Source organism: Panthera uncia, chromosome B4 (assembly GCF_023721935.1).
Source record: "Panthera uncia isolate 11264 chromosome B4, Puncia_PCG_1.0, whole genome shotgun sequence".
NCBI classification, from domain to species: domain Eukaryota; kingdom Metazoa; phylum Chordata; class Mammalia; order Carnivora; family Felidae; genus Panthera; species Panthera uncia.
In genome coordinates this window covers 122527992-122549740 of record NC_064809.1, presented here as the reverse complement: position 1 = coordinate 122549740, position 21749 = coordinate 122527992, and the positions used below count along the sequence as shown (strand labels likewise).

The following is a 21749-nucleotide window of genomic DNA, read 5'->3' as shown; positions in this document are numbered from 1 at the left end:
GTCCCGGCTGGTCAGGCAGGCTGCCACAGGATTGCTTAAGTCTTCATGAGTTCTGTGGGTGGATGGGCCCAGAGGCCAAGATGAGGTACAGCTGGGAGAGGCTGAGGAAGGGAAAGTGAGGCATGGGGCTGACAATGTGGCTTTGAGGAAGCAGTTGGTGTCACTTAACCTCATTCTCTCCATGAAACACACGGAAGAGACTCAATCCTGCCCTGTCCCCTCCTCCTGTCCTCAGACTTGGTGGGAGCCGACTCCTGTGAGAGCCCCTCACGGGTCCGAAGGGAAGGAAATGCCATCAAGCTGTGGATTCTTACTTCCCGGATGTGCTGTCACCCACAGGGCTGGGGTGGTGACAGGAGCAGGTCTGTTTGGTAGACCCTGGACTATCCAATGAACACGTGGGGCTGTGCTTTCCTCGGAAGTTGGTGCCCTGGTCACATGTCACACGGCCAGGATGGTCTTCGGATGCAAGCTGACTTCACGTCTCTGTGTCCTGTGGATGGAGGGGCTGGCTCTTCCTGCCCCGCCCTCCCCGTGGCACAAAGACAAAGATGCAGACGAACTGCATCTCTCCCCAGAGCACACGCTGGACGTGTGGTACCAGCTTTGGAAGCCGTCCGTCTGGGCGACAGGAAAGCTGTAACTGCTCCGTGCTGCCCCTGCTCGGCTGGCACTCCACTAACTTTCCCTCAGAAAACTGGATTTGCAGGTTTTAAGGTGCCTGGAGTAGACACCAGCCCCGCGGCCTCCGCTCTGTCCCTCCTGCTTCAAATGCTGCGGTGTGGGTAGCTGCGGATGTGATGCCACCCGAGCCACTTGGTGGCTGAGGACCGAAAAGTCGTAAGAGGAGGCTGCAAGGGAGTCTTGCCCCCGCTGAGTGTGAAGGGCTGTGGGAAATTTGCTGCCCGAAAGTGACCCACCTGACCAGATGGTGCCAACGATTTCTAGTCAGGTTGGGCATCATGGGAAATGTATTAAGACTTTGATACAAGTGACAAACCACCACCACCACCACCAACAAATCAACCCAACCAAGTCGAATCAGCTTAAGGAAAACATAAGCTGATTGACTTGCAAGCTGTTGGCTTGCGTGACTGGGAAGTCCACAGGTTTCAGGCATAGCTGGATCCAGGCCTCAGGCATCTTCAGAGTGTACTCTATTTTTTCATCGCTTTACGCTTTTTCCTCCCTCTCTGCATTGTTCCTATTCTCTCCTACAGACAGGTTAACTCCTTGTGATGGAGGAAGACGACCACCAAAAACCCTGACTTCACATCCTCTCAAGCAATCCCGTAATAGGAAGCCATCTTCCCAGATTGCTTTAGCTGAAAAGTCTCGATGAAGACTGACTCGCTCGGCTCAGGCCAAATGCCCCCCTCTTGTGCAATCACTGTGGCTGGAGAGGTAAATAAGGTGTTCTGACTGGTCATCCTGGAGCTGGAGCAGGGGACTGGCAGTCCCCAGAGCTAGGAGTTGGAGTGGGCAGGATGGAAGGGATCCTGAACAATAAAAATCTGTGTTCACTATAGGAAGAACAAATGAAGGCTCAGTTTAGGGAGGATGGGTCCCCTCACTTAAGTTGCTTTCTGAGCCTCAGTGGGCAACATTTGCCATCACCCTGAAGCCATCTCAAAGGAGAACAAGATGAGGTTATTGTACTCTTGATGTACAGTGTGTCGATTTCTCCCTCCATTTCTCACATTTCCAAGGATCCTGGCAAGAAGGCCATCACTTGAAGTTATTCATGCATGTCTGTTTCCTTCTTGAGCCCCTGAGAACCCAGTCTGGAAGGACCAGCCTCAATGTTTCTGGATGGTGCTTTCCTTCTGGACTGATCACATTTGCAAAAAGAAAGTTCAATGTTGGCTGCAGAGGACTGATGTGAAAGTGTGTTAATGTGCTCAGGCTGTCGTAACAAAACACCACAGTCTGGGTGGTTTCACAGCGGACATTTCTTTCCTTGCAGTTCTGAAGGCTGGAAGTCCTAGGCCAAAGTCTGGCAGTATCTGTGTCTGACGAAGGTCCTCTTCCTGGCTTATGGATGACTGCCTCCTTCCTGTGTCCTTACATGCTGGAGAGCTCTCTGGTGTCTCTTCTTATAAGGGAACTGATCACATTGGAGCAGGGACCCACCCTCATGACCTCATGGAACCTTAATTACCTTCATAGAAGTCCTGTCTCCAAATACAGTCCCACTGGCAGTTGGGACTTCAAGGTATGGATTTGGGCAGGGGCGGGGTTGAATAGACATTCCTTCTATAATGGGAAGGGACAGTAGATTTATTCTTAATCCCAGGGAATCTTGGTCTCCTATGATTATGTGTCAGAAATGAGGTTAAGTGACTTATGTGACTTACCTTCATTAGCCTTTTCCACTTCTGTGAAACATATTATCATTACCTCAGTTTTACATAAGAGGTAATCAATGTTGGGCTCTGTGTTGACCGCACAGAGCCTGCTTGGGATATTCTCTCTCTCTTTCTCTTAAAATAAATAAATAAAACATTTAAGAAAAGAAGTAATCAATGTTGAAGGTGGTTAAGTAAGTTACCTAAGGTCACAGAGCTCGCAAGTGACTGAGCCAGAACTTGAACCCAAATCTGCTGAATTTCCTCTTAGCCACAATGCTTCCTGCCACGGTCAGCCTGCCTGGGGAGGGTCTGAATGGCAATTCTCTTCGAACGTCTGGGTTCCTTGAAACAATATGTCTACCTATTTCGTGAAGCACCTAGTGTTTAAATACACAGTTTCTCATGGAGAGCACTGCCCGCCGAGAAATCAAAAGCACTTGGCATTTCGGGTTTGGAAAGAGTCTGGTGTGCCCTCAGACACTCACCCCGGGATGGGCTCCACTCGCCATGCTTTTAGTGGCAGCCCATCTCTGAAGTTAGGTAGCACCAGCATTCATGGGCTGATGGGATGACAGCGGGAAGCAAAACGGGAAACACTCAGGAGTTGGTGGTCTTAGTTCCCTACTGCAGTGGGCATACCGTGAAGCTAATGAAGGTTCAGACCTCTCACCCGCCGAGGAGCAGCTCTAGCTTGACGCCCACGTGGCCCTACGTTTTTGTAAGGTGTTTGAGCTGCAGTGGGCTAAGACTGCTAACTCTTCCCATTCCAGTTCCCCTCCCTCAAACTTCTCCTTGGGTTGGTTGGTTGGCATGACCACTCTTTCATGCAAGGTGGTATTGAATGGTCGAACATGTTTTATATGCATAGTTTGTCTTATTTGTCTCTTCTTTTTTTTTTAATGTTCATTCATTTTGAGAGAGAGAGAGAGAGGGAGAGGGAGAATCCCAAGCAGGTTCCACACCATCAGCACAGAGCCTGATGCGGGGCTCGATCTCACAAACCGTGAGATCCTGACCTGAGCCAAAATCAAGAGTTGGACGCTTAACTGACTGAGCTGCCCAGGTGCCCAGTCTTATTTTTCTTTAGTGGGCACTCAAACTGTGTAAGCTTCAGCCCGCTAAAACTGACCTGCCTCTCCTTCCCTCCCATTATTGGTTCTATGGCTCAGGGTCCTCTTTCCAAGCAGCGGAGTGCCCGTGAGCAACCAGTAGGATGGAGATCATAATGCCTCTGTCTTCAAGAGGGCTCCCTTTCACCTCTAAGAGCAGCCTCAACAGCCAGCAGGCCCAGAGTGACTGCCTGACCTAGATGCCTCTCAGGAACGAGCCTATTATTCATTAACAAGCCCAGTTATTTTACGGGCCAATTAACTTGGGAGGCCGTGGAAGGGAAATTCCGACGTTGTGTAAGCCTGCGTCTCCCCCCCTCCCCATCCCCCTTTTCTCCCCACTGTAGTTTGGGTCTCTGCCACTGTTTAAATTTGAGCTGATTTGCTATCCCAGCATCTGCAGTTTGATTATTTGACTATTGCCTGGCTCTTGGTCAAACCACTGGGGAGCCCACTAGCCAGTGATTAAATCTGAGCCATGATTATAATGGTTTTATTTTAGTGGGGCCTCTGTTTATGGGCCCACTGGTATTAGAGTGCAGTGTTATTGTAATGAGGTATTAGCCTCCTAGAAATAATCAGGTGAAGCTAGTAGGCTAAGAAACGCCAGGCAAATGGAGTCCATTATTTGGCCAATACACCTCTACTTGATCTTTCATTCTGTTCGGAAAAAGCGAATGTGTAGGAGGAATGAGAGGGGCTGGCTATTACCCAAGCATATACGGTGGTCAGGCGTGACCTAGGCACCTGTTCATGTTGTACATTTTATTGTGAAATGACCCAGCGAGGTAGCATTATGAGTGTATCTGTACTTACAGAGGAAGCACAGAGAAGTTATGAAAATTGTCCTTGGCCACACAGCTAGCACATGGAGGAGGCATACACTGGGCAGAGTCTGACTTGGGGTGTTTCTTTGACGTTGAGCTGACTGATGTGGGTATACTTGTAAGGCGCTCCCAGCTCCTACTGAGTCTTTGTTTTTGTTGCTTTTTGGTCTGCTGATGGTTTCAGCATCAGAGAAATGCTCTGTGGTGGGTGCTACTTGGTGGGAGGAAGCCATGAGAGGTAAGAATTCAGGTGAGGTCATCTGCAGGAAGAAATACCAAGATTATAAATTGTGATTTTGTTTCTTGGCTTCTTAGTGAGCTTAGGGCAGCCTGAAATGGATAGATGTGCTGCCCAATCGGCCAAGGCCGATTCCAGCGCTGCCTCTAACTTCTGTGTGTCCTCAAGCAAGTCCCTGCCTCTCTGGTCCCTGCCTACTTTTCCAGCATCGGCACCTGCCATTCCCCATCTTGCTTCTGCCGCATTAGCTTCACAGAATGCAAGTCATTTATTTGGTAAGTGATCCCAGGAAATGCTGAAAAGGGAGAGGCGACAGGAGACAAGGATGGGGAGAAAGGCAATAAAGGGTGAGCCATGAAGTACAATCCCTCATGGGCACCTGGAGCTTCACCCTTCGAGGGGACTGTGGGAGCCAGTGTGGAACGCACACTTCGGTTCTCCTACCCGAGGGCAGAGTGACCTGCTCTGACTTGGGAAAAAGCCCCTAAACAGTTGCGAGTTTGGGCAGTTGAAGACTGGCTGGTGGGCACAGATGTTGTCCAGTGCCAAGATCATATGGGCGTCTCATGGACACGATTCTAATATAATGAGAAAAATAAACCTTGAATTGTTTAAGCCCCTGGAACAGGGTTTTCCAAGGTGGGCACTTGTCTAAGGGCCCCTCGCCTTCTTGCAGTCCTGAGTACATATTGCTCTTTTTCTTGCCTTAGATAGGGACCCCCCCCACTACTGCCTCTGCCTGGTGTGTTTTTCCTCTCCCTCCTCATCCATGGCCTCTCTTTATTCTTTCAATGCAGTGCAGTTTCCAAGAAGGGTGGTGTCTAACCAACCCAGCCAAAGTGGTTTCTTTGAACCCAGATCTGCCCAAATCCAGACAAAGCACAAGCCCAAGTTGTTTTTTTGTTTTTTTGTTTTTTTTTTTTTAAGACAGGATTCAACGAGGAGGAAATCCCCCTGTCAAAAGCACTTCCTCTCAATATCCATGCTGAGTGGTAACAAATAGTTTGCTCTCTGGCTTCATATAGTTCTGGCCACTGTGTGTCCATTAAAGAGGGTTCCAGTTAGCAGCTGCTGCATGCAAAAGCCACTCCAGAAACTTTCTGGCTTCAAACCACAATGATTTTGTCATCTCTCATAATTCCTTTGGGTCAGGAATTTGGGAAGGGGCTCAGCTGGTCAATTCTGATTTGGGGTCTTTCACGTGGTTGCAGCCAAATGGTGGCCGAAGGGGCTGGAGCCCCTGAGAGCCTGTCAGGCATCTCTCTTCACGTAGCCTCGGGGCCGTTCCATGTGGTCTCTGAGTGTGGGCAAATTTGGGCTTCTTTCCTGGCTCGGCAGTCTCAGGGCAGTTGATTGCCGACACGGAGGCACAGGTGGAGACTGAAGGTCTCAAGAGTGAGTGTCAGTCACAGTGGGCAAAGGGGTATCTGAGTCACCACCAGGAAGTCGCCTCAGAAGTCAGGTAACATCGCTTCTGCATACTCTCTTGATTGAAATAGTCACAAAAATGTACCTATGCTCAAGAGAAGGAACATTAGACCCTACCTCTTTTGGAATAGTGAGAAGATTCTAGAAGAGCATGTGAAATGGGAGATGTTGTCGTAATCATCTTTGGAGTATACAGTCTGCCTCCAGAGGGTGCATGTATGGGGTGGGTGTGAAGGACGAGGACAGAAAGCCTGGTGAGTAAGCAGGTCTGGGGAAAAATAGAGTGGGGTGTCCTCCAGCGGAAGGAAGAAGAGGACGAGCTGGTTTGTATCACAAAGGAGGAAGAAATGGCTAGAAAACGGTGACCAGGAGTGGAGGAGTGAAGGAGAAAGTGCAGGAAGGATGTGCCACAGATTCGTGGCCCTGACGTCTAGGTGGATGGTGGGTCATTTGCTGACTTGGAGAACACAGGAGGAAGAGCAGGAAGCAGGAGTGGGGCTGTGGATGGGCTTGGCTTTGGCCGTGTCGCGTTGGTTTCGTACTGCCTAATTGGTTAAAATTCCTCCACGTGGAAGACTGAGCCACGGTGTGGAGACTGGAGGAGACCATATCCAGCTCTTAGGATCTCTGTATAGGGACGTGTCAGGTACTCAGACAAATACTGGGTGGCAGCAAGGCAGGTTCTTTGGCCCTCCCGTGCAGCTGGGGAAGGAGGCTGCTAACAGTGGCACAGCACCACGTTTGCCAAACTTGCCAGGTGGTCAGAACCGTCTGGGGAGCCTGTTAAAAATAAAAGTTCCCAGGGCTCACCCCAAACGTACTGAATCAGAGTCCTCAGGGGAAGGGCCTTGGGAATCCCTATTTTTAACAAATGCCCCAGGTGATTCATGACCGAACGAGTCTAACCCGGACTGGGGAGGTGATTACGGGGCTCCATGTGGTGCAACACCGGAGCATCGTTCACATACGCAACAGGTGCATGGTACCCTGGCCTTGTGTTCAGCTGTCACCTGGATTTAGAGCTCAGGTTCTAGAGACCCCCATCTGAGTTTCGGTTTGGACTCCACTGCTTCCTATGTGACCATGGGAATGTGGGACCCTGTCAGTCTGTTCCTCGTCTCTAAACTGGGGACAATGATGATAATGTGATATATATAAGGATTAAATGAGTGCATTCCTACACCAGATCTCTGACAAGTGTGTGTCCCACAATTCAATTCAATTCTGTCCCTAACCACCCAGAGTTAGCATCAGATCCATTAGTCGAAGGGCAAGCTCCCCACCAAGGCTGCCCTTTCTTCAATGCCAGCCACCAGTGGGGGTTCCCATGACCCCTGTGCCTTCTCCCAGTTGATAGTTCACTAGAATGACCTAACAGAACTTAAGAAAGGGCTATACTTATGATACCATTTCATTATAAAAGATACAAATGAATAGCTGATAAAGTGGTACGTAGGGCAAAATCTGGAAGGATGCCAAGCACAGAAGCTTCTGTCTCCGAGTGATAATGATGCGTGTTTAGGTTGGAGGACCACTGCACTGAGGCTGTATGCAAAACCGGATTGTCTGAGTTGTGAGGGAAGGCTGGAGACATTGGCTTAGGACGAGGCAGATACCTTTGGTTTCCTACCCAGCAGCCCCAGGGCTACCTTACCCACCACCGGGAGAACAGCTTGGCTTTGCGTTATGGTGGCTGTGCTGTTCTGGAGAGGCTGAGCCCTTACCCAGCCCTGGGATGAATCATGATTGGTGAGTGCCAGTCAAAGTGCTCTCCTTCCACTGGCCATCCAGCTTTGGGTGTGGCCAGGTGACCCCAGGTGGCAGGGAGGTAGGAGGGGAAGTGCACACGGAGTTTGAGAATAGGTATCCCCGTGGGTGAAAAGATAAGGAAGAATCACTCACTCCTTTTTCTACCCCTGGTGCTGTTTTGTTTCCAAAAAAAGTACAGGTGTTTATTCTTATGAGTGGAAAACACTCTTTTTGCTCCCCACTCCCCACCCAACTCCCCCTGATCCATGGCACAGGATTTCCCTTGACCTGGGCAGGATAAGTCGGCTCCCTTTCTACAGCTCCCCCCCGCCCCCAGCACCTTGCATCTCCCTTCGGCAACACCCCCCAAACTTTGGTTCCACTTCCCTTGCCCAGTGGAAGCTCTGTGAGGGCGGGCCAGGCTTGCCTCCTTCCCGGCTGGCTCAGTTGGCAGTAGCCAGTAGGTGCTTACCGTTGCTGACTCAGCGGCCTGCGGCCTCCCCCCTGGCCCTGACCATCCACTCACTCTGTGGTGCTGTTTTTAAGGGGCCTATGGGACAAAAGGGCACGGACGATGAAAGTGTGAATGGAAAAGGGGGTTGAGGAATTTTGCACAAATGAACCACAGTCAGGCAGGGCAAATTCGCCGCATTCTTTAGAAGCCTGTGAAAATCTGGCAGACAAAAAAGGGTTTTGTCAGTGGGTGTCGAGTGATGAGTGTAACCATGGACAGTTTTCAGGAGTGGGGAAAAGGAGTGAGAAATTGCTACATCCTCTTGGACAAGAGAGAATAATGCCTTCTAATTTTGAAATGTCTCTCTTTTTATAAGGGTCCAATGGGTGGTGGTGGAGTATCTTCTCTTGGAAAAACAAATCAACTGTGTTAACATCAACAAGGAAGTCTTCGCTGGAATGAAGCTGTATCTGTAGGTGAGGCCGCAGAGAAATTCTACCCCACACTTTGTATGCTCAGGGGCAATCACTGGCAGGGAGAAGATTGGTTCTTTGTGTTTCTTTTTCCAAAATGTTTTTATTTTGAAGTAATTCCAGATCTAGAGAAAAGTTGCAAGAATAGCACAAAGATTCCCTCATATTCTTCTAGATTCCCCAAATGTTGCCATTTTGCCACATTTATTTTGTCATTCTCCCCCCACGCCCCATGTGTGTGCGTGTGTGTATGTATGTATATATATGTATATGTGTATATATATATATATATATTTTTTTTTTCTGAACTGCTTGAAAGGGAGTTGTGGACACAGTGTCCTTTTATCTTGAAATACTTCAATGTATATTTTCTTAAGTGACAAGGACATTCTCTTACAATGACCAAAATCAGGCGATTTATGTTGATATAATGCTATATCTAACCTGCATACCTTATTCAAATTTAGCCAATTGACCTAATAACATCCTTAGTAGCAAAAAAAAATTTTTTTTCTGGTTCTGGGTCCAATCCAGGACTGTGTGTTAAACTTGATTGTTATGTCTCTTTAGTTTCCTTCAATATGGAATAGCCCTCACGTTTTGTCTTTCATGACCTTAACATATTTCAAGAGTATGGGCCAGTTGTTTTTAAAGAATGGCCCTCAATTTGGGTTGTGTGATGTTTCCTTATAGTAAGACGCAGGTTTGCATTTTAGGCAGTACTATCACAGGAATGATGCAGTATCACAAAGACTGATTTTAAAAAGGCGATCGTTTTGAAGGGTTTGGTGTTCAAGGAAGATTGGAAGCATCACAGATTGGCTGTGACCCCAGTCCTTAGAATCACTTGCTAGAGATGTAGCTTAGGGGTGTGATCTTGAGAGAGTCACTTTGCCCTCTGAGCTTTAGTTTCTAATCTGTAAAATGGGAAGAGTGGTGGCGGCTTATATTTATTGAGCACTTCCTATCGCCAGATGTTGTTTCAAGTGTCTTCTACATAGTGACTCATTTAATCCACATGACAACCCTATACCAGAGGTTTTTTCCAACATTATTGGTCTCCTTTTACAGACGGAACTGAGGCACAGAGAGATAAAAAACATGTCCAAAGTCACACAGCCGATATGTGGTGGCAATGGGTTTCCAACCAGGTTACTCTGACTCTAGAGGCTACCTGTTTAATCCTCATGCCATATTGGCTCCTTGAAGTGATATTTCAGAAGGTTGTTTCTGAGGAGAACTAAAGAAGAATATTCAGGGCAAGACAATTGTTAATATCTTCTTTTATTCAATGTGTTTTTCATTTTGTAAAGGATTTGATCAAGATGTTCCAACTTGGTGACACTGATGTGACCAAGGATCTAAGCTGACATTTAAAAGGCCCCTGGGGCCTCATGACGCAATGAAGTCAACTTTGGGCTCTGTTAAGGGTCCAGGGCAGTACAGCCTCTGCACTTGGCCTTGGCTCTTGGGCACTCACAGATGGTCAACACCCAGTGGTGATGAGCCTGTGAAATGGAGCCGGGTGAGGAGACCACTGATGCCATTTTTATTGGGTTTGGAAGGCTTTCGAGTTGCCTATGTTAATGGCATTCTCCTCAGGCCATCATAAGGTATGTTCCCATTTCCCAAATGCTTGCTGGCTGGGAGAATGCAGGCAGAAGCAGGCAGATCAGATCCCTCTGGGCAGGAGCACTGATGCTTTGGGGTTTGAATGAATAATGTTGGGGAAGGGTGGAAGAAATATTCTGAAGTGAGTGGAGTCCATCATATTTTTGCAGGGATAACCACGTGCTGTTGTTTTGTTTTTTCCTTGTCTGGATGAGAGGGATGGAAAATGAATGTTATGCTACCTGTGTGTAGGACAGGGTTATTAACCGGGTAGGTTTCAGGAATTCCATGAACTCCTTGAATCGTGAATGGAATTGAGTACATCACAATTGAATTGTGAGCGAATATGTACATATTTACATGTATTTCCTACAGAAAGATTCCCAGTTTTTATAAAACCCTCAATGTGTTCTGTTATTTAAAACAGAAAAAAAAAGAATCCTTGGTGGTCAGGAAGAGGATATGAGAGGGAGAAAAGGAGAGAGAGAGAGAGAGAGAGAAAGAAAGGGAATATTATTTCACAATAGTTGTACAAGAAGTTGCTAGGAAACCATTCATTGACTTTGTGAATTATAAACATTTTCTTCTTAACCCAAAATAAATAGACCTCGTATCATTCCAATCATGAGAACCCAGCTGCTTGTGTGTTGGGAAGGAGTGGGGCTCTGTGTGTGTGTGTGTGTGTGTGTGTGTGTGTGTAGGGAAGGGTAGCAGTTGGGGAGAAGGAGAGGAAGGGAGGGTGGGTGGAGCAGGGCTCTCTGAGAATGCAGAGAAGAGGAATGTGGGCTTCTTACTGTCTTTAAGAAGGAGCAGAGACCTTCCTGCAGCCAAACTCAGCAGATGCCCCAAGATTATAATCTATATGACACTGATGATGGCTACAGGTGACAGAACCTGTCCTTGTTTGCTCAATGGATATGTGGGGGGTTTTGCTTGCCTTCAAATTTGCAAATCTCACAAATAATTCAAATCCCCTGGAAGGAAACATAAAAGTGAAGTAAGCTGCTTAGCTACTTACTTCCTGCTTCTCCGGCAGAGCCTTCAAACTCCTGGGGCCTCATTCTGGGCGTGGCTTTGGCCTGTCCCATGTGGCTTATAGGGAAAAGTGATCAGACTTCTTGGATTTTAGGGCATCCAAATTTCAAATACTTATTTTACATTCTACTACAGATTTTGTTATCTCTGAAATTATAAAATATGCTTGAAATCCATATTTCTCTAATTATCAGAGTTGAGGGTCCATTGCTTTTAATCCCTGAATCCATGAGGAGTTTTGTTTATCTTTTCACCTTCTGCCTCCCTTTACCACGTATTTCCTAATTTTTTTAAAGTTTAAATTTGAGTTATAGAGCCAGCTTCTTCTTGTCATCACCGTCAATATTGTATATTTTTGTAAAGCCATATACATCTTAGTTTTTATTATAGTTTTGGACTTTCAATTTAAATACGTACACTGGTTATTCAGAAATACCGTAATATATTTAGCTAGTGTCCCCATTCACCCCCAGCCCTTTACTCCATGACCAACCTGCCCTGCTGTCCATGCCATAGAAGTGTCCGTCCCACCTTCTTTGCCAGCCCTTTCTTTACACTAAATGTGCTACGCAGGCTTTAATCTAAAACCAATCACTCGACAGTATCTCCAATGATTCTCTCCTCTTTCCCTACTTTATCAATCTTTGCTCTTTGCTAGATCAAATCCGCAAACATGCACATGTGCTGTTATCCCTTACGTCTTAAAAACAAATGAACTTCCCATGATTCTGCTCTTCCAAAGCCTTTCTACTCTTTGATTCCCTTTGCAGCTATATTCCTTCTAAGAGGTGTCTATACTCTGTGTCCACTTCCTCTTCTCCCACTTTCTCTTAAGGCCATTCTGATCTGCCCCATTGTTCCACTGAAAGTACTGTGGTTGGGGTCCCCATTGCCTAACCTGAGACCATATCCAAGGGTCATTTCTTAGTCCTTATCTTACTTGGCCTATTAGCTGCATGTTACATAGATGATCACTTTCTCCTTCTCGATTTACTTCCTCCCTTGGCTTCCAGAGTACCACCTTCTTGGTTTTACTGTTTCTCTGGCTTCTCCCTCCCTGTTTCCCCTGCTATTCCCTCCTCTGCTACTGTTGGAGAGCTCTGAGAATTGGACTTGGTCTTCTGGATTACACTCATTCCCCTGATAATCCCATCCAGCTTCATGGTTCTCAATGCCACTCACATGCTGAAAACTCTGAAACTGAAACTTCCATCCCAGGCATCTCTCACCTGAACTCCTTACTCAAATGTCCAGCTGTAGACCCAACATCTCCATTTGTATGTTTGATGGATGTCTCAAACTCAGCGTGTCAAAACTTCACTACATTTTTATCCCCTAAACCTGTTCCCTCAAAGTCTTCCCAAACTTAGTCATTTGACAGCAATTCTACCCCTCTGGTTTTTCAGGCCACAAATGGTGTTATCATCCTTGACCCTGCGGTCACACCTCTAAGCAATCCATCAGGAGATCCTGCTGACTGTCCCTTCAAAATAGGTTCAGAATAAGCCCATCTCCCATCTTTCACCGTGGTCCAAACCACCGCCTTCTCTGAGCTGGATTACTGTGATAGCTCCCTACACTGGTTCCCTGCTCCCATCCTTGGTCCCCCCATGGTCTCGCCTCAATACAGCATCCGAGTGACCCTTTTAGAGACTTAGTCACATCACACCCTTATCTACTAAAACCCCAAAGTCTCCAGTTTTCTGCACGGGAAGAGTCAAAGGTCTTTCAAGTGTCCTCAAGGCCTCTGTGGTGACATCCCTTTTTGCCCCGTTTCTTCATCTCCTCCCACCTGCCCCTTGCCCTCTCCACGCCAACCACCCTGGACCTTGTGTTGTTCCTGGAATGTCTAGGTGCACCCTGCCGGAGGCCCTTGGCCCTGGCTGTTCCTCTGCCTGGCACACTTCCCCTAGATACTCATTCCCACGGCTCCTTCAGATCTTTCCTCAAATGCCACCTCCTCAGGCAGGCTTACCCTAAACACTCTGGAAAGAGTTACGACCTGCTCCACCCCCACCATCCAACAACTTAGCACTTCTGACTCCCTACCTTGCTCTAGTTTCTTCTCAAAATTTTTACCATATGTATCGCTTCCAGAAACCATGCACTTTACTATGCTTCCTTATCTTTCTCACCCTGTTGAAGATGTTTTTACCTTTTGGAGCATCTCCATGGGTATTTGAATAGGAGGTCTGGAGGAGGCATACCCATAAGGTCACATCTACTATCATGTGAACCCAGATATTACTACATTCATCTATGGTTCATCCTTGTTTATTTTTCTTTGTATTCCAATACTTGCTTGATTGGCACACAAGGCATTTTATGACCCGCTTTCTCCCGTGCTGCCTCCAATCTTCCCCTTTTCACAAAATCTTGTGACCCTATTGAACGACTTCCAAATCCCCTTAATCACTGATGTTTCTTGGTTACTGATTCTTTAAGGCTCAACCCAGATGTTATTTCCTTTCTGGAAGACTTTCTGATCATTTCAGTCAACACATTTTTTTCAACAGATGTTTAATGAGTTCCCACTAGGTACCACAGAGATAAAATGGAAAGTGGCACAGCTATGGCCCCTGCTTGTGGTCCGGTTCTGGGAATAGGAATGAATACATCATTCTGTTCATTAAATGGGAAGTGGGTAGACTGGGAGTTCTTCCTCACATCTGGTGTTTCTTTCCATGGAGGAGAAGCTCTGTTAGAGCTCCCAGCCTTTCAAATGTTTGAAATTGTGAATTTAGGATAGGTGACTGGGAATGAGAGTCACCACCTTTTCTTCCCTCTTTCTCTGGCATATAATTCACTTTGCAGGAAGCACACATTCTGCTGGCCTTCTCCAAAAATTGAGTTTGGCATGGCTAGGCCCCAGGGTGGGTCCAGGTGGGTGGTATGCAGTGAAAATCTGAAACTGTTTGCAACTGACCAGATGGGTAAATTAGTCTGATTCTGGGGTTTTAGTACGAAGAAGTCTACTTATCCATCAACCTAAAGTCTCTGATAACAGCTTATTTCTAAATTTTATCTTCCAATTGGTTCTGAGGAAGGGAAAAAAGGACATCACTAGTTGGGCTTTCTCAAACCTCAGCAAGAGTATGAAAGTAAAATTCTGAATGGAACTCCTAGTTTATTCTCTTGTAGTGTCTTTTTCAAAAATTTTTAAATGAAATTTGTTGCATCACTGTAATGATCTATTTATATATATATTCTCCTCCTCCTCTAGAATGTGAGTCTCTGCCTCTGGTTGTGAAATTTGTACACTAGACAAAGGTATCTAGCTTGAGGGACAAGTGGGGGCTAAAATTTTGACCAGTGCTCTGCTGGTTGGTAGTTGTGTCTTTATCTGGGGTCACATCCTCTCAGAAGGTGAAGAGCCTTTTTGTAATTTTCACAAGACCTCCTTAGGTGCCAGCAAAGCCCCATGTCCTTGTATTTGATGAATGAAGAAATACATACTCTTTAGATGGGCATCACTATTGCCTTATCGAAATGTAATCATCCAGAAGGGAGGAATCACATCTATTTAACTCATTTTTCATCATCCTTAGTCAAATACAAGAAGAACAATACATCAGGCAAGACCCAGGCAGAACTGTAAGGGTGGGAAAGAATATCGCTTTTCCCGGGCCATTCCCTTAATTTCTATTATTATTATTATTATTATATTTAAGAGTAATAGAAAAATAAAAACAATGAATTTGAATTCAGGGGATCTCAGATCTGAACCTTCGTTTTCTTCTATCTAAATGGAAAGATCTCAATGGTTGGGGTAAGGACAAAACAGTACATTATATGTGAAAAAATATTGCATGCCATAAATTCATACAGACATTAAGGGTTATTAATATAATTCGTTGATTGCTAAAATTATACTCAGAAGCATTTGCTAGTTCAATTAATGTGTAAGACTCGCTCTGACAATGTTGATTCTAATGATAACAACAAAACTTGCTTATTCTGGAAAACACCCAGAGGCATCTCTTTGAATTACTCATTTTCCAACAGGTTTTTATAGATTTTGTAACATAATTTGAAAGGGTCTAAACCTACATGCTAAAGGGCATTCCACTTAACATCTGCACTTCTTACTCTGCACATATATTTACCTCTATTTCTGTTGGTTAGTAGTTGCTTAAAGGGATGATTTCAGATCCTACTTGATGAAGCCATTCTGCTCGTTAATGAGACGGTACCCCATATCACATTTTTTCTAACCAAATGCATTCTGGTGGAACAGGAGCATCCTTCCAACGTCCATCTATTTATTTATTTATTTATTTTTAAACATTTTTTTTTCAACGTTTTTTATTTATTTTTGGGACAGAGAGAGACAGAGCATGAACGGGGGAGGGGCAGAGAGAGAGGGAGACACAGAATCGGAAATAGGCTCCAGGCTCCGAGCCATCAGCCCAGAGCCTGACGCGGGGCTCGAACTCACGGACCGCGAGATCGTGACCTGGCTGAAGTCGGACGCTTAACTGACTGCGCCACCCAGGCGCCCCAGCGTCCATCTATTTTAAAGTCCTTGTGAGAGCAGAGCCCTAATAATTTTGTGGGACAGGGCAGACAACCAGGGCTGATCGGTGCAGTAGAAGGTAGAGGGTTGAGGCATCAACATCAAGTCTTTGTATTTCCCTGTAATCTTCCTGACTGTAGTTCCCAAGAAATATACAGTACAAGACATGGAGAGCAGATGAGGTGTGTAGTACAACTTCAAGGGCAAGGGCAACATCAAAATAAGAATGCCAGGAAATTTAAGGGTAAGGACAGGGATACCAGGAGGGTGTTGGTGTTATCCAGTTGTTGGAATCATCCAGGCCTGGGTTCAAATTCCCAGTTCTTTAGTTGTTTCCCTGCATTAGCCTCAGGTTCTTATCAGTAAAATGTGGCATTTTACTCATTCCATAACACTAGCAGAGGGATCAGATGAAGAATACACTTTGAAATGCCTTGCAAACAATAAGTAACTACATGATTGCCATGATTATAATTATTATATCAACAGTAATGTCTTAACTGGTAGTTTCTAAACACCATAAATGTAAATAAAGCAGTCATGGTGCTTAAGAGTTTGGGAAGCCAGATGACCTGAGTTTGAACTCAGCTCTGCCACTTACCAGCTGTGTGAACTTAGACATATATCTTAACCTCCCTAAGCCTCAGTATTTTCCTCCATAAAATGGGAATAAGATCAATATCCACTTCATATGTTTTCGAGAGACCTAAATTACATAACAAAAGCAAAGAACTTGGATACTGGACACCTCACTGGGCCAAGAGCCCTCAATTGTTGTGTGTTCTTTCCCATGCTTTGAAGTTGTTACTGCCAAGGAGGGAGAGCAGGGAGGACTCTGGCTGTGGAACACTGGGGAAGTCAGAAGACTGAGGGCCACCTTAAGCCACTGCCATGTATCTGAAGTTCTTTCCAGTAGCTGGCTTAGGGGTTTCCCAGGACTATTATGATGCCAGGACATAGCACTTCTGCCAGAAGGAACCGACAGGACAGGACCAAGCATCATGGCTAAACTTTCGGAGTCAAGCAGTTCAATTCCTATATCCACCCCTTATATCTGTGGGACCTTAAGCAAATTACTTAACTTTTCTGAGGCTCAGTTTCTTTACCTGTAAAATACAGGTGATACATCAGACAAGGCCTAGATGGAATTGTGAAGGCCCTCTTTCCCAGGCCATTCCCTTAGTTTCCTATATTATTATTGATCCATAGAGTTGATATGAGGATTAACTGAAATAATAAATGCAAAAATGTGCCTGACTAGATAAATGGAGACATTTTTATTAGACCAGCAAAAATCATTTAATCGTACATTTTGGCAACCAGTTATTGAATCCTCTCTCTATGTCAGATACCATTCTGATTCATTCAACAAGGTGTTTGAGTATTTTCTGTATGTTGTGCATCATAATAGGTGCTTATCCATCAAAGCCTTTGAATATCTAGATAAAACACCCCTCAAGACTCTTTAATTCCATTACTCTGAAATTCACAGGTTGTGAACCAGTTTTTCTTAATTCATGCATCAAAGATGATGCCAAGACTTTTGTGAACAATTGAAAATATAAAGAGGAATAAAACTTGACCCTAGAAACCAGAGGTTTCCCACCAGGTAGGGCCATTTTGACACTTTCATCTTATCATTTCTTTCTTTCTTTGGGTGTCATCTGTGGTTGACTTCTCTTTTGTTATGTACCCAATGGTTATATTAATTAACTAATGGAATAGACACGCATTGTGTTTCTGCTATGTGCAGGTCAGAGTACGAGGTCTTGTTTGGAATGTAATAAATAAGATATAGTCCCTCACTAGGAAGTTCTAATTTAGTAGTGGAGATAAGGCAACCATGAGAAGTCAAATAATAATCATCTAATAGTGTTTTGCTGAACACAATGAGTGTCTGACTGAAAAGATGATTTTGAGGAAGTATCACGGTTAAGAGGTAGGGACATTATAGGCAGATGGACCTGATTTCAAGTCCCAGGTCTGCTCTTAACTAAGTCTTGACTTTGCCAAGTCATTTAATCTCTCTGAAAGTTCTATCAGCTTTAAAATAGGACAAGACATTGGGAGTATTGACTGAGTCAATGCTCATAAACTCTTAGCACAATCCCTGGCACAGAAAAGCTTGGCTTTTTGCCATGACTGTCTGAATTAATAGAATCATTATCATACTCACTCACAAACCCTCACTACCCCCTGTGTGTGGGTGCACGTGCATATCTGTGCTCATTGTGTGCATGTGGTTAGACATTTTACTTGTCATGCATGATCCAATCTGATCAGAGAGGTCCATTCAACCATTCATCCATTGGATAAATAGTTACCAAATGCCTACTATGTGTCAGGCAATGTCTGGGGCACTGGAATACAGCAGTGAGCAATCAACCCTAAAAGTCAAGGTCTCTGCCCTCACGGAGCTTACCTTGTAGTGGAACAGCAAGAAGATACATATAAAACATAAACTATGATGTCAGGCAGTGATAAAATGATATGCTCTGAAGGAAGGGGATTAAGCACCTTCTCTCTTGCTATGACACAAGGACTATTTTGTTCCTCGTCATATCTCCCCCTATCCAGACCAGTAAGCGAGTGACCTCTGTGTTCAGGACACCACTCTCTTTTCACATTTCAGTCTCTGAGTCAGAAGGACATTCCTCAGAAGACATTCGGGTCATCAGCAGGAGTATATCTGGTCTCCTATAACTGGGAAATGGGAAGCCAGGAGATAAAAGGCAGAGCCTGAGAGAGTAGCTAGACTTTGCAATAACGTTAGAAGGAAATAATTATGGGTGCTCCAAACTGATCGAGTTATTAGTCCAAATGCATGGCGTGGCCATGCAGGGAGTGGCTAGTGGCCAGTGGGGAACAGCTGCTTTTGCTGTGACCAGTCCCTCCAGTGAGAGCAGGAAGAAGTCTAGTTAGCCTGATTTATTGAACTATTTAACGTCCACTGGATGTTCTTTATTTTACCGTTATTTATGACTTGCTGAGTCCTGGCAGTAGGCTTTGGATGAAATAAGGTGCAGGTGGAAGGCATGGCCTGGGGCTGAGGAGGTTTCCACATAAGGACGGGACCAAGCAAAGCTTCCACAGCTGTCACTAAGCACATGGGCTGAGAAGGTGGTGACATCTCCAAGGTGTGAGCCTAGCTCGTCCCCGTTCCCTGGATTCCTTTCACACCTCCGACGTGCTCCCTGCCCCCCGTTCCTTCCCTCCCTCTCCTCGCAGACATGTCTCCCCCGGCAAGCAGGCCTTCGCGGTAGCAAATGACACGTCAAACCCACCCCAATATCTCTGGGATTTGGTTTGCGAGCCCTGGCACCACACTTTATGTTTACAAAAGTCAAGAGGAAAGAGAGATCGAAGAGGGGAGGCATGAGGAGGAAACAGACAAGCACACACAGAGGCCATTTTACTCCCATGAAGAGGAGCAGATGTTTCTCATGTGAGTTTCTCCTCGTCTGGAGCGGCTGCGATGTGGGGGCACCATCCCTGCCTGCTCACTGGGCTCGAGGTGGGGGGTCTGACCGGAAGCCTGAGGTGGGCCGGCAGCTCTTCCCCTGCTTCGGTCACGCGTGGGGCCCTGACGAGACCCCGCGCTGTTGACATTCCCTGCCAGGGATCCATGGGGGGGAAGAAACTCTCTGGCTGCCAAGCTGCCTCACGTTGGCTCCAGAAGCTTCCGCCTGGATGTCTATCTTGATTGGCCCCAGACCATCCCCTGCCTGACCCCAACTCGCCCACTCAGGGCTACCTTTTAACCTTTCTGTCCTCACTCACTCTGGACGGGTGTCTCCCCTCAGCCTCGGCTGTGCCGGGCTCAGCCGCCCTCTGAGTGTGCTTCGTTCCCACATGGACCCCTCCTAGAGCCGCTGGGAGCTTAGCTAGACCCTCCGGAGTCCGTCCGCACACGAAATGCCACAGACTAAACACTGAGTCACCGCTCACTCGCTGCTCTCCCCGAAGCTCTGGTTTCAGAGGGAGGACCTGAGGGCTTCACTGAGAGAAATACTTTCCCCCTTTTCTTGCTGGGTGGTTTTAAGGTGCGGCAGCGGCAAGATTGCTGGGGAAGTTGTGGGTGGGCCGGGGGCCAAGTACGATGGAGGTATCCCTGGGTCAGCGTTTCGCGTGAGCACCAACCCCAGCCTCTCTCTCACCCCCACCCCTCGGGCTCCCCCAAGACGGCAGACAGGAGCAGTGGCTTATGATACGACCACCACCTCGCTCGCAGAAGGGGAAGGAAGTGGCAATGAGGCCACCAGATCCTCCCCACGGCCCTGTGGGAAGGCAAGGGAGGGCTGTCCCATTTTGCAGATGAGGAAACGGAGATCCAAGAGGACAGAGGCCGTAGCCACGGCCTGCGGGAGAGACCGGTCCTGGGGCCAGTGTTCTCATCCCAGCAGGCGGCTGCAGGAAACAGCTGGCTTATATAATGAGAAAAGACGGACTGGGAAGTTCAATGTTGGATTCTTGGGGGAAAAGGAAACTGACCTCCCACAGTGAAGCGATCAAGGCGTGGCTCACGGGCCAACTGGGCATTTGTTCAGCGGCCTGTGCAGTGACCCGAGCTGCAATGTTCCATGGGTGGGGAAGAGTACAGCAGGATCCGTTGGCTCTTAGGAACTTGACCTAGTAGCTGGAACCCTGGGAATTTGCTTAGCTTGCTTATCAGTCTCTGGCTCACCCTGAGCAACCTGGGAAACCCAAAGGCTTGGCATGGCTGTCTGAGGCTTAGCGTTGATCTGTTCATGGACAGGAGGGAGGTCTGGTCATTTTGTATCTTAGAGAGACGGTTAAGGGTCATGATCAGTCACTGTGTCCACTCCATGCGTCAGTATTACATGGCAGCCTGTGTCGTCTCTGTTTTGTCTGGTCCACACTGATGAACCTATTAATGGATAGAAGGAGGGTAGGAGGTGGAGAAGGAAAGGAAGGTAACAGAAGCACTTTATAATTTACCATGACATGCTTTTCTGGCTCCTTTTTAGAATGCAAAATCCAAAAGCTGGAGCATTCTCTTCTGTCTGCATTTTGAATCTTAGGAAAGCATCCAGTTACCATCACGGACCTCCAGCTCGCTTTCTCCCAAGGAGCCATTTCTTCGGGAGGAGGAGGTAATAAAAAGGCTCTGACTCAGGCAGTGTTCTTAAATATTTGTGAGCATGACCCATACATCCATGTGAATGTGACTGAAACAAAAGTTTTACAAAGCAATATTTACCCTTACTTTTGTAATAAATTCTGGAATGTTCTCTTCCACTCTATTTTATATTACTAAAAAAAAAAAGTTACTGGTTGACCCACTCACGCATGATTGGAAAAACTCTGTTATAGACATCTTGGTCAAAAAACAGCTTCTCCTAAAATGGCTTCATTAATTAGTCAGTCCCAGGTCCGGACCCCCGGACCCCGTAGATGACACCAGTTACGGTCAGCTGCTCTGGTTGCTCACCCACACGGGACAGGATGATGATGAGGATCAAGGTTTCAAATCCTCGAACAGATTGTTACTGGAGAAAAGACTCCACAATAAGGAACTATGGGCTACATGGTGGTGAGGGGTGATAATATCAAAGGATGAATGAGAATGACCAACTTAACTTCATTTTTCCTGCCTCCTGCCCTTTGCTCATGTGTTCCCTTCTCCTGAAACACTCTTCCAGTTCGTCTGCCTCCGTCCAAAGTCTACCAATCTCTCAAGGAGCAACTCTTCTAGGAAGTCTTCCCTGACTACCTTTCCCAGCTTGGAGCCTGCAAACATTCAACTACCACCTATTTAATGTGCCATCATGCCTTGCCAGTTAAGTTGGAATGCCTTAACATCTTATGACTGATTTCTTTTAGATCAAATCTACCTGGCTTCTTGTACTACCTGGAAACCATGTCTGTGAAGTGGTCTTCTTCCCCTGCTCCTAGTAGAGTGAACTAGGGGATTGGCACTTGGCCAAAGCAGGGCAC

The 21749-nt window shown here is 46.3% G+C and overlaps 1 long non-coding RNA gene across 1 annotated transcript; it reads left to right on the top strand.

Moving 5' to 3' along the window:
- Nucleotides 1–3592: 3592 nt before the first annotated feature.
- Nucleotides 3593–21589, top strand: LOC125919518 (uncharacterized). The gene is made up of 4 exons (XR_007456813.1): nt 3593–3757; nt 8533–8632; nt 20780–20905; nt 21455–21589. It is a non-coding gene; the product is annotated as an uncharacterized LOC125919518 (long non-coding RNA).
- The last annotated feature ends 160 nt before the right edge of the window (nt 21590–21749 follow it).